A 13,351-nucleotide genomic window follows, 5' to 3' on the forward strand; every position below is an offset into this window, starting at 1 on the left:
CAACCCTTCGACATAAATTTGCATCGGCCCAGAATATATATAGCCGCGCGCCGGTCGAGCGACTGTCGCGAAGAGCGAGCTTTGAATGAATGGATTGCTGCTGCTATATCTCTACTTGTTTCGTTGTTTTATTTGTTTTACTTTCCATATCTTCGCTCTCGATGGACGGGTGTTCCTGCGCGTTTTCATGGAATCCGTTGCCGCGCAAAACGGCGTTGTCGTTAACATGCGCGCGGTAAGAACGACGGTGGCAACGACGGAAGCGTTATACTGGCGAACTGTCCTTTTCGCGACAGTATAGCAAGGGCGCGGTGGTGTTATGAGCATTTCTCGCGCGACGTGCTCGGGGGCGAAGGACATCTTCGTGCGTTTCCGCGTCCTCTTCCGGGCCCGTCTGATCCAGCAGGTGCTGCCCCCTGCTTTTGAACTGTATCCATAGCGCTGAGTGGGTGTTTGCTTCCGTCATCATGCGTTGGTTGTCCTTAGAAGAAAGCCTTCCGCTCGTAGGTATATTTATTCGCCGTCATTAAAGAGACTGTACAGGCTAGCATTGCGAAAGCACTATTCCGTTGGGCAAACTCCGAGCAAGGTCTTGCGATATTTGTACGCTTGCGGTGTTTGTGGGTTTGTGCTAAGTGAAATAAATAAATCAATCAAATAAATATCCGCGACTGGGATTCGAACCAGCGATGGCACGAACTGATCAGCTTCGCTGACCATTACGTGAGAGCGCTAGGCTATCGCCGAATTTTTTTTTCACCATGGTATTTATTACACGCATTTATATGCAGGAAAGAGCTATATACATTATTTACAAAGCTGAACCGAAACGCAACACCACACAACTAAAACGCACGTCTTAACACAACTTAACTAAAACGGTGGCAAGGAAAAGATAAGACATCAATAACAGGAACCAGTCCGGTTGATAGTCACTCTCTTCGCAAGTGTCTCCTAGCTGGCGCATCATCTGGCCGAATTGTGTGCTGGAGGAGACGACAGGAAAAGCACCGAAGTTTGGGCCAGTTGGTATTGATCCATCTTGAAAACGTAGCAGCACGAAAAAACGAGGACAAAATAGACACAGGTACGACTTTTTCGTGCTGCTACGTTTTCAAGATGGATCAATACCAACTGGCCCAAACTTCGGTGCTTTTGCATAGTATTTCTTCTACGTCGTACCTGTGTCTATTTTGTCCTCGTTTTTTCGTGCTGCTACGTTTTCAAGAGACGACAGGATCAGCGTGCCTGTCCAACATGCGCGTTTTTCGTGGTCATGTTGGGTGGCCATTAGGCAACGCACACTGTGAGAATTAAAAAAAATAAAAAAAGTCTTCCTTCAGTGTCCTTTGTGCAATGTCCCAAAATAATATCGCGTCTTTGCAGCTGCTAAAGCAGTGTTTGAGGGTTTCCGGTGCATCACACAGGCGACAACAGGCTATCAACGCAGCCGAACACGTCTCGTGTTAAACCGCAACACACACTCACGCTCTGCATTGCACATCGTCATCTCCATCAACTAATACTACTATCAAACTAATATTCGCGCTTTCAGCTATGCGGCGGTAGTTACATGGGAGATGTGCGTTGCATGCATTAGCGTGGACAACGCTGTGGCAGAAGCACGGCACTAAAGAAATATGCGTTGGCGGTGACGACATTGCTACAGAAACGCGGCACTGGAGCATATGCAGCCGGCGTTCATTGGGTAAATTGGTATTGACAAAGAAAAAGTTGAAGACGCGCGTATCCCTGCGTCAGTGGACACTTCAATCGCGCTTTCAGGTGCTAAGCGGTATAGTGTTCGCCTGAAAAAAACTGTGCTTCCGCACAATATTTCGTGCTTAGCAATGCCAAACCACCAGGCATTTTCTTTTTTCGATCAAAAACTGTTAGGAATAGGCAAAAATAGGAGTTTTAAGTTAGGACATTCGTGGAAATTACAAGCTGGTTAGCAGAAACCAATGCTTACATATTTTTATAACTATAGCAGGCAGATTAGTATAGACCTCAAGAACGCAGAAGCTAATTACGGTCGAAGGAGGCACTTCAAAAAATGGTGTCTGCCTATTGCCATAAAGTCTTGTTAGTGTGGCATGCCATGACGTCTTGTTTGCGTCAATCAGATTTAAGACGACTGACGGCGACGTCATGACAATATGACGCAATTGATTGGAATATTTCCTTCGAGGGGCATTTGTCGCTGCATTCCGGTGTCCGGTTACAGACGCCTGTCTATAGCTATGGATTTGTAGCTGCCCGTTTGTAATTGCCATATCATTTTCTTAGATTTCGAAAGAGCGAGTCTCGTCGGCTTAGAAGAGCAAGTAATTCTGACTATCTGGGCGCTGAAAACCGAAACAGATTGGCCGATGCGCACGCCACACGGTGGTGAACGTGTCATCTGTACTTTTCCCGCTAGCAGCTTCTGAGATAAATATTCCACAAAATAAGAATATTGCCCACTCTGGTTTACCCTGCAGCATGCAACCGCGAGTGCATTGCAAGGAAACCTTACTTTAGAGAAACCGGATAGAAGGCATCCTTTGTCCAGAGTGTACAAACACGACCGAAACTCGCTTTAATGTACGTTTGAACCGGATAGCATTTATGCGCAATGTTGTCTGTCCTATCTAGTCAAATTTTGCTGAGAAGCCATCTTCAAAAGCAGGTTCTCACTGAGAGAGGGCGAAAGAAGAAGGAGAGGACGAATCTAGAAAGAGGGAAAGAGCGGCAATTCTCGTTCAGTGCCCACAGCTCAGCTTCCTCGTGAATGAAGGAATGAAGGGAGTGAAAGCGTGGGAAGAAAGGAGGAAGGAAGAATGCCGTCGTCAGGGCAAGAAAGGAAAACAGCAGCAGTTACTAGATGCTACGAGACATCGTGCTGCTGCCAACATACAGACAATGGCAGCTGTGATCTCTTCTCTCAGCGATGTCTGAGAACAGGCATTTTCGTGTTGCACAGAGTTCGTCCTTTGAAGCGAAAGTGGTGTGCTGCTCCGCCTCTCTGTGTGGAGAGTGGGAAGTCGGAGGATCATAGCTCAGGCCAACGTTTCTGCTTTCTCCTAATGCAAATTTCTTTCTTTTTGTCACTCTCTCTGCAGAGGTGCTGACTTGGTTTTTTGGACCAGGAGGTGCTCGTCCGGTTCAGCTGTTCAGCTCCGAGCCAGCAGCTTTTCATCTGCCCTCTGCCTTCAGCCAGCACCACCTACCCGAGTGGCACGCTCGGATTTCTCTGCGCTCTCAGGCCCACGCTGGTCTAACGCATTCGGGAATGTGTCGCACTTTCCTGGGCAACGCCTTCTCGATTTCAATGCCAGTCACATCGCTCACCTCACCATAGTACCTCTTCGAACACTAGCGCTTGTTTATCTGTCGCCATGTGACGCCACATATGCTCTTGTACGAAGAAAAACGGAAAAAAAATTTCCTCTCCCACGAAGGCTAGCGAGTGGCAGGCGGAAGAAAGGTTAGTATAGGCTTGATTTACCGAAACCCTCTGATCTGGCTGGCATGGAAATTAAGGACGCGTTGGTTGGCCCTGTAGCACGTAGCGCCTTATTTGGAAGTCAAAAATCTTCTTTTCCTCCCTCTTCTTTCCGATTTAGTGCCGTCTCTGCAGCTCGCAACAGTCCCTTGTACGACAGAGGAGATAAACAAAAAGGAACGCATTTCACGTTCGTCGATGTTTTCGGCAGGTCGAAGATGCGACACTGCTGTAGGATAATATTTGCGAAGAACTGGACACGTGCCGAGCACAGCCTATGTCGTCGTCTTCCGGCTAAGCCTCGAGCAGAGTGCATCTCAGATGCGGATCCCGCGATGGTGAAAGCAAGAGTGGCACGAACCACGCCCCTTCCATTTGCGATAGCCTTCCAACGCCATCACTGATTCAGGTGGAGGCCGTCTAATGTAACCGGAGGGATAGGTAGTACATCGCCGACTAAGCAAGCGCGAGAGAATTCATGTAGGTGTCAGGTCCCAAGAAAAGCTCGCAATAGTTTTGGCACACTACCAGCCTTCTCGTATGGTTAAGGTAAAACTAGGTGCCGTGTGCTGACTGCGCAGTGTTGAGTACGACACTTACATGCCGCTCTTAAGCGCACTTTAGCCCCCTGTGCAAAAAAATATTTTCTTTCAAGACTTATATCAGATTATATAATGTGCAGTTATGTTTTATGCTTTTGCAGAGTAGCACTTAAAGGAAAACATATGGGCCATTGAAGAAATCTGTACAGTTACTAATATACCTCCCTTTATCAACATTTTTTTGGCCCCTCTCAGATTATTTTCGAAGCCTAATTACAACTTGAACGACACACACGAGAAGCTGCCCTAAATGAGCTGCACATGGACGCTCTGCGAGAAAGTGCTGATTTAATTTAATATTTTTGTTTTCCTCTATAGATGCGTAGTGAACACGAAAAGAAGAGCCGACAATAACCAACGCGATGACCGCATGCGAAAACGGGTTGCGTGGTCGTGCACCCGACACGTTTCGCTCTAAAGACAGTTCACGCCTCCGCTCCAACAAAAACAATCTTCCAACTCCTACCCCTCCAGCCGTCCCCTTCCAACGCCTTCCATAACTATGGGCGCCGAAAATCAGAAAAAGAGACCAAAAAGCCCGAAGGCTGCAATGTAGCTCCACCGCGGTTGCAGAGAGCTCCGCTCAGCTGTGCGTTTCCCACGGTCGGGGAACCCGGAGTGAGAGAAAAGAGGAGGAGGGGTGCAGTAGGGGGCTTCCTTCAGAGAAGCCACGTCTAATACCGCGGACAGCGCGGATGGACATGCTCGCCCAGCCGAGTAGGCGACGATCTAGCGGCGCGAGCCACGAAGGGCGAAAGAAGCGGCATCGACTGGCTTAATGCACTCGCTCTCGCGCCGAAAGGAGTCGCGACAAGCAGATATCAATCTGAGACATGTTACTACGCTGGGAGTCCAACTCTTCTATTCGCGTTTGCGTTCGTATGAGGTCGACGCACCAGACAGCCGCCCCAAGGCATATGTAGTGACTAGAGGTACAGATGTGTTACAGGTACTAACAGACGACAAGAACTAAGCTTCGATTGCATGCTCAGGGGGAAATGCAAAAGGAGAAAAACGATGCTTTCTGATCGAGACTTTTGCGTTTCATATAGTCGCGTGCTGGTCTAAACTGATTTAGAGTCGTCAGCCACACGTTCTGGAGATGATGTTATGCTGATGAAAGAAGCCGTGTTATCTTTGCTGTCCGGCAGACCGGTGTGCTGGGCGCGTAATTTAGCCTTGTTTGTGTTATGAGTTGATAAAAATAAATCGGGGGGTGGTTATGTACGCTCCGGCTGGTGAAAGTCGCTGCTGGGAAGATGCGCCTTCAAGACATGCAAAAGCAGGTAGATAAGAGACAGCAGAAGCTGTGATCGCGACGGGCCGCAAAACCGCCGTCTCCCGGTGTCGCAAATATTCAAAGCAGTTGCATGGCTTCGATGGGCTCGATTATGGCCTTACTGAGCGACTCAATAAGACCATCGCCGATATGCTCTCAATGTACGTCGACGAAGACTATAAGAACTGGGACCAGGTACTACCGTATGCAACATTTGCGTATAATACCGCAGTCCAGGAAACGACCCGCTCCACACCGTTTCGTTAGGCGTGACGATAATGGTCGGAGGCCAGTAAACCCGCTGAGTGCCCCTGTGGACTATGACGAATTAGTTGGACAGAACATTGAGTGCACGAAACGATAATAAAGCGCAAAACATGTAACTGCATTTCATTTAGGTTGAATGCGTACGTTAGCCTAAAGAGAAAGGCGATAAAGTTTTTCATGGCTACGCAAGCCCTGATGCACATCAAAATTCCCCATTACGCGCAGCCATTCTAAAAAAAAAAAAAAAAATGATGGATGATTTAGCGTGGTTAGGCCAGATGAGAATTTTGATTTTTATTCTCTCGTTGGTCATTCTCTACCTCACATTATAGATTCACGGGAGTCATCATACCACTCTTGGCGCAGTGGTGAAACGGTTAAAGGGATGCTGAAAGGTTTCCCAGAAAAACTGAATGAAGAGATGCACTTTACAGTTTTACACCCTCGGAATTCGAATTTCTCGTCAAAATTAGGTAAAGGAAAGCGCAAACCTATTTTATTTTGGCGAAAGGTGCAGCAGCAGCATCGGGCCAGCTCACGCGCCTCGTTGCCGCCTGTGATTGGTTGGGCGCTTCGTGACGTCAACAATGGCGCTGGCTCGGTCGGCACATGAAGCGCGGCGCTCGGTGGTTCGAGGCTGTTGGTTTGCTTCTTATACGACGACGGAACACATCGAAGATTGCCCGGAGTATCTTGGCGTCATCCCCTACATGTTAGAACCGATTGCAAAGAGCAAACCTCCCCAAGAAAGAAACGATGCTGGCGCAAGCCGTGATTTTGACTCGAACGAAAGCGAAGTGTCAGCATCGCCACGTGTTGGAAATGACTTTAGTAAGTATACTTTTCTTGCCAAACTATATTCAGAGATGCAATGGATGAATTTTGAGGCGAGCAAATGCAGTATTGCACTGCTCCACGTAATTTTCCTGATACAATGTAAGCGGGATGCGATCGTCGGCATTTCTGTCTTACCGCTTGTCGGTGCTGCCGCAAATCTGCTTGTAATCCACACAGATCACTGGCATGCGCAAGAAGTTATCAGGCTCTTTTTTGCGCGCAAATTTTATGCTTGCACTATTTCATGGTCGCTGCATGCCTGCTCGGTTCATAACACACGCGGCGCTTTACGACAGAACTCGTCTAGGTGACAAACGTGCGCCTTCCGTTCTGCGTGCCAAGATGGGAGCTAGCAGTAAATTAAAATCATTGTCTAGGCGAGTTGGTTCATGCTACAAGTCCTTGTAAGAATATTTTCATCCGTTTGCGGCCGCCTTTATCGTGCTTGTTCTCAGATCTAGCGGCAAGCGATTTTTCCACTAACTAGATGGACTCGTGCTGCAACCGAGCAGGACGAATCGCAAGGCTTGCTGTAGCACACTTGGCGCACAATTATATAATATTATTATTAATGTATGAAGCCATGCGGCAGTCGACAATTTTTATGACTACATGCGTTATTAGAAATGCATTCCTGACAGTTGACAGTTGAGTGATGTCATTGTAAACACTCTACTTCCAAAACAGGTGTTCCTGCGTCCGCTGCATTTCAGTGGAGAATGAAGAAGACTGCTGCTGCTGCCAAGAAATTAATGAAATTATCAGAAAACAGACAGACGGTATTGCGCCGGGTTTCAGTCGAGCTGACTGTTGACAGTCCCAATGAACGCATTGCCGACAGACTCTGGTGATAGTCTTCATCACGAAAGTGGTCAGAACAAAGCAATGTTGCCTTTGACGGCTTGAAATCCCTTCGCTTCACAGCAGTGACTCACTTCGCGGAGAGCTTCTTATTTTGCGGGAAATGAAAGACCACATCGTCGCGGCCGCGGGTGTTCGTGCAGCCGAAGGCTGCGCAGAACGCCGGCATGATGGGTCCACCGCTTCACTCGATGCTGCACCCGTCGCTGTACTTCACCACAAGCATAAAAACCCACAAATAGAGGAACACACGGCAGCTCGAAGCAAGCGCGGTCGCGGAGGCTGCGAAGCGACGGATCACCGGTGTTTACGTCATCACTCCGCGGTTTCCGGTTTCGGCTCGCATCGTCAGTGTCATCAGCAGCGCTCGGCGGACGGCGGGGGGCGGAACTGCCGCGCAATTTTAAACGGCGATTACGTCGCTCCTAAGTTATGGATCTGTAAAAAATTTCACCCGCATGATTTATAAGGTGAGCATTTTAAGGAATTCGAAAGACTCTTCAGCTTCCCTTTAAGCGATGCGGCACCGCGATGGCAGGTGCTGCCATCGGTGGGGCAGTGTGAGACCCAGGTTGCTCTTCCCGAGCAACCTCTCGCAACCAATCAATAATTTAACTGCCACCTGCCGCGGTGAGTGGTTTACTCACAATTCAGTGGGCAGGTTGTGATGACGCAACGTGGCCCAAGTGGCCCAGCTTTTCCATCCAGCTCTTCAAGGTCGCAGAAGTACCGGACAACATGAGCGAAATCAGCAACTGGCGGTTCTAGTGCTAGTTCACTGAAATACCCACGGAAGCAACCTGGCAAGTGGACCAGCTAGGTCACGTGGCTTTGTGATGTCATCGCAACCTGCTCACACAAAGGTACCGCACAGGCAATGGCTAAGCGGCTGAGTGGAAGCTCTAGTGCTAACCTGTACTAAAATGTACAAGCCACTGGGTCCGTTTTCAGCGCTCCGAATCTCCAGAAGGAACTATCATCATCACCTCCCCATAGCCTCACAACGTAGCCTACCCATGACCTCTATATTTTTGAAGAAAGGTGCGCATTAAAGGAAGCACAGCAGTGTGGTTAAGACGACCGAGCAGGAAAAGCGACAAACTCGAAGAGAGATAAAAACAAAAGAGAAATTTAGAGGATGACAGCTAGTGGTTGTAAGAGGAGAAGAATTATGCACGGCGAGCAGCAAAGCTCGGTACTAAAAAAAAAAAAGAAAGTTCTACGACAGGCGCGAACTGTCACAGAGATCATCGTTTGTCTATTGCTCCAAGCATGACGTAGACGCGTAGACATGACAGGATGCTGACATGAGTACATCATGTCTGGAGCATGTCCAGCGTATTGAAGGATGCAAATAGCGGGTTGTTATCGAAGAAACCCGTCGTACCCCACTAGCTTGATGCTTTCAAGAGCAAGCCGTTAAACTCCCCGTGTAGGCATTGTGAGAGCAGCGGCGATGCTTTCTGCATGTTCTTATAACAATGGCAGCGACCAACTTTGCATGCTGCACATATCACATTTCCGTAAGAATTTCTCGACGGTACTTTAAACAGCACTAACAAAAAGTGTTCTTAACTATGACCAGACTTCGTTTGAAGTGTGTTCCACACTGAGCCAAGGCGTGCTCATCGACTTCCACAACGGCGCGGCAACGATAGCGTGACGCTAGTGCGTCAAAGATGCTACTCCGGCCGGGCCAATACATTCTTTCCGACGTCATCAGTTTTTATGTCGTCGCTGGAAGAGCCACTTTTGGTAGATGTTTCTTACATATAAGTACTACCAGCAGCAACTTCTTACGAGCAGCGTGTTCTCTGGAAAAAATAAAAATATTGTAGCGCTCCCTCGTAAACCAGTCTCCTGTCATTGTTACCAGAGGATGGAGCAAGCATGCAGTTTGTATGTACCAGAGCCGCCGACATACCAGTGATACGCAGTGGGCAAGAGCCCAAAACATTGCCCACTGCGATGGTTTTTATCGACCAAATACAGAAGGTCTACTTTGTTTCGGGCACTTGAAGGCATTATTTTTTAGCACTGCGCAAAACTCAACAAACATTGAGAAACTTAACGGCACACCTTTCTTGGGGCTCTCAGATAAGGAACTTCAGTTTCTGAGCATAAAGATGCCATTTGTTCACTTCTAGTAATCGTGCTTCATCATTGCTGCTCTGCCTTTGTTGGGACTGGGAGTCCGAGCCAGGAAACGGTCGAGGCGACGGTGAGTAAAGGACGTTTATGTACAGTATGTACAAGGGCTTTTACATGATACAAGGGACAAGAGCACCACGGGCTAGCACAAAGAAGAAGAGCGGCTTCGGCGGCGAGCGTAGCTCCGGCGTGATGGCTCTTCTGCTGCCCGTCTGCTGCTCGGGTTCAGCGCGGCTCCGTTTTTATAGCCGCTGGTAACGGTTACGGCAGCCAGCCGTTCAAATCCTCCAATCACTGGCCACCGTTCAAATTAGACCAATGGTCGAGAGCCGGCGAGCGTCGGAGGAGTTCGCACCGACGGAGAGGAGGAGAGGAGGAAGGGTCCGTGTCGGCGCCGCGGCGGCGGGATGAGTCACGCTGCATGTCGCGACTTGTCCGAGAAAGTCTGGGCCTGCTTTGAGCGCCGGCGGGCGCGCAGCGCTGGTTTAGACAGGCCAACCAGCGAAATGTGGGCTCTGGCACTACACCTTGCACTTGTGGGTATGGGTATGTTTCTGCGTTTTTCGCTCTAAATGTGGGCTTCCAGTGCATTAAAGTTTGTCTGGCGTCTACTACGGTTCTCATTTTTCATCCTGCTCTGCAAAATTGTGTCTTCGAATGCCGTTCCTATCACTTGTTCAGTTCCGACAACAAGGGCCCGGTCCTATGGACAGTGGCCCAGTCCTGGACGAACTCAGACGTCGCGCACTTTACTCAATTCTCCGAGGCCCATAAACAGCACCTGCGTTGCATTTTGCAGGCGCCCGCGGAAAGCCAAAGTCGGCGACCATGTTCAGTTTCGGTGACTGTCTCGCGGCTGTTTGCACAAACACAGGAACCGCGCATTTCACTCAGCTCCTCTGCGAGGTCCGTGGGCACCACCTGCTTCGCCGTTTTCGGGGATTGCTGCCAAAGGCGGCACGACTGGGGTCAGTGGAACACGACACTACTGGGAGGGTCCGTCGCCATTCCAGCGAGGGGAAAGGAATGCCGACCAAAATGAAGCGCCGCGTCGGCCAGGGGGCGCTCGCGACGCATGCCTGTTCCAGCCATCGTCGGCTTTTGGTGACCACACGCGGTGCCTTGGGAGCGAAAAGAGAAATCTAAACGAGCGGGCACAGACAGAGTGAGGCTGAGCGAAGACAGAGGCTGTTGGACGCCTTGCGGGGCGGGGAAAAAAAAAGAGAAAGTAAGGAGCGGGAGACGCTGCTTAAAAGCTATGTTCCACGCGAAGACCTGGCAGCGATTTTCGTGGGCACTTGCGAAAAAGGCATGCGTCAACTGCGAAAAAGACCCAAACGGAGGCTGGCCGCCTGCGGTGCGGAGAAATACACAAAATAGTCTGGGGTGTTTACGCAGGGTGCGAAGGCGACGAACGAAAGAGGGAGGTGGACAACAGAGGACGCGCCGGCAACGGAGTGGGATGGGGTGAGTGAAGAACGCAAATAAAGAAAATTTGTTTCTGGTGAAAGAGAAAAGCTGCCAAACCACCGCATTTGGACTCAAGGTCGAAGCGCAGAAAGAATTATGCCACTCGTTTGGGGGTCAACTCAGAGGCGACCGACCACCCGCGCATCCGAGTATCATTCGAACTTCGAAATGTGCTCGGGTCCTAAAGCAGGAAAACAGAAGAAAAGAGCAGGCACAAAAAAAGGAAACACAATCACCCGCAAAAAAAAAAAGGAAGTCCCGAATATGTCTAGAGAAAACAAGACCATTGATTCGTACTGCCTGCAAGTTGTTTCCGTTAGGCCGCTTGCAAGTCGACCGTTTGTTGAGTGCTTGCAACACTGAACGGTGAGCGTGTCAAAATAGCGTTTATTTACGCCCATCGACTACTAAATTTCTCGCACGGATACCCCGAGAACAAGCTTGCAGTTCGAGGCCCTAGCTCTTGGCATGAACAGCAACGTGCACAGCGGGGCTTCAGCCTGGAACAAATTTAGTACTCGGTGGACTGGAGAGCGTAAGCCGCATTTCGCAGTTGTACGAGCGAGATTTTGCGAGAAAGGAAAGAGGGTAGAGTCCACGTAACACCGGCCTCTCCCCCTATGAACCGCTCCCTGATTGCGACGAGCTTCTTCAGCGACTCGACTACAGATGCAAGACATTGCATTTCATAGTTCAAAGCAATAACCGAAAATCCTGGATCCGACCGGGTCCAGAAAAAACAGGCAGTACAAGGTATAGTGGCCAGCAGCAGTGACGTTCTATACTGTAGCCTAAAATTCTTTTACTTAGGTCGAAAAATATTTTTTTTAGGGGCACTTTCTCCCTGCAGCAGTTTGGAAAATCGCTGTATTTTCTCGATCGTTATTTCGAAGTTTTTATTATTCCTTGATGTTCTTCGGAATGAGCAAAGACCATTTGGAAGCAACTTAAGGCAGTTTGTAGTATGTTCGCCTGCAAAAAAAGTTTTCTTCCCAACAAAATCCCCTGAAAAAAAAAAAAGTTCTGCCAAATTTCAAACCAAAAATTTCCCAAACGTAAGATTACTGTCCCGCAGCGCTCCGCACTATTGCTGTGCCGTTAGTTCAGCTACACGATATAAGATTTTGAGATTTGCAGAGATAGGATGGCATGCGACACGCCTCCGCACAGCACCAATCGAAGATCAACGCAAGACGTCCTTGTCAAGCAGTGGACGCGGTCTAGTTGATGACGATGATGATGGCGGTAGTGGTGAGAATAATTATGACGTTCAGTTAAAACAGCACTTCACCCTCAGAGAACGTGTGTGCGTTACGTGCTGGAAGAGGCACAAAGGAAGAAGTGAATTCTGCCAGGACTCGTCTGAGCTCCGGCATGACTTTGCAGGGCTGTGGAATCCGGCGCCTTGCCAATCGGATTTGCAAGCAAGTACTCGTACTCTGTGGATTCCGAAACTGCAGCAAAACACGATGCACGCATCCATCTGCGCTGCTTTGTGGGTCTGTATGACGTAGAGAGAGCATATTTGCTTCAAGCCCTCGGTCGTATGGAAACAGCAAGCTGTCGGAATGTCTGCACCGGCAATTACAGAGACAAGACTACACTTTAGACCAGCTCGTCCGTTCCCGATTAGAAAATCGGCTGCATGCAAGACGACCCGTGTGGTAGGAGATGCTATCTACGCCACAGAGATTAAAAAAAAACAACAACAACAATGCGCGAGAGTGATGTAATAAGTTCCAGTATATACTGATGAAAAGCAGTCCATGCGGCCTGGGAACTTTTGACCAACCCTGTACGTATGCGCCCCTAAAGTCTGCTTTGTGGCAGGCCGCCCACCTACCCTTCGGGTTGTGGGCAACCTGTCAGGTGTGTACACCTGCCGAACCTTCACCTGGATGAAGGCTTTCAGGATAAATGCCTTTAGGGCGAAGGCCTTCACGGTAATTGCCTTCCGGGTAAAGGCGCTCAGTAATGCCAGAGTCCTTCACGTGCTGAACCGACTGCTATTTTTTTATGTAATATAAGGCGGTGTTGTGCCATCATTTTAAGTGCATTGATACTTTACTTTAACGGCATGTTGATTATTTGGTGAACGAATTCACTTTTGCATCAATTCTGTTGTGTGACCAGATTTACGCGGTGTTTACAGAGCCATGAAATGAAGTCTCGCCATTTCAATTTGCTTAAATCGAGCTTCCGATTGATGCAAACTGACGTTTTGGGCCCGTCAACATCGAGACTGTTGGAAAGGCTTCTGTTGATTTGAACTCCAAAGAACCCGAACTGGTCCCCTGCGGGTTGCATGCAACGATCAAAAGCTGACTCGCATGTTTTTTCTTGCTGTGAAAGTTTAGTTGTTCCGTACTGTTAAAGAAGCACCGTAAACTGTCGAAA

The sequence above is a fragment of the Amblyomma mixtum genome, chromosome 6, assembly GCF_055824585.1.
Source record: "Amblyomma mixtum isolate Tamu chromosome 6, ASM5582458v1, whole genome shotgun sequence".
Classification (NCBI taxonomy): Eukaryota; Metazoa; Arthropoda; class Arachnida; order Ixodida; family Ixodidae; genus Amblyomma; species Amblyomma mixtum.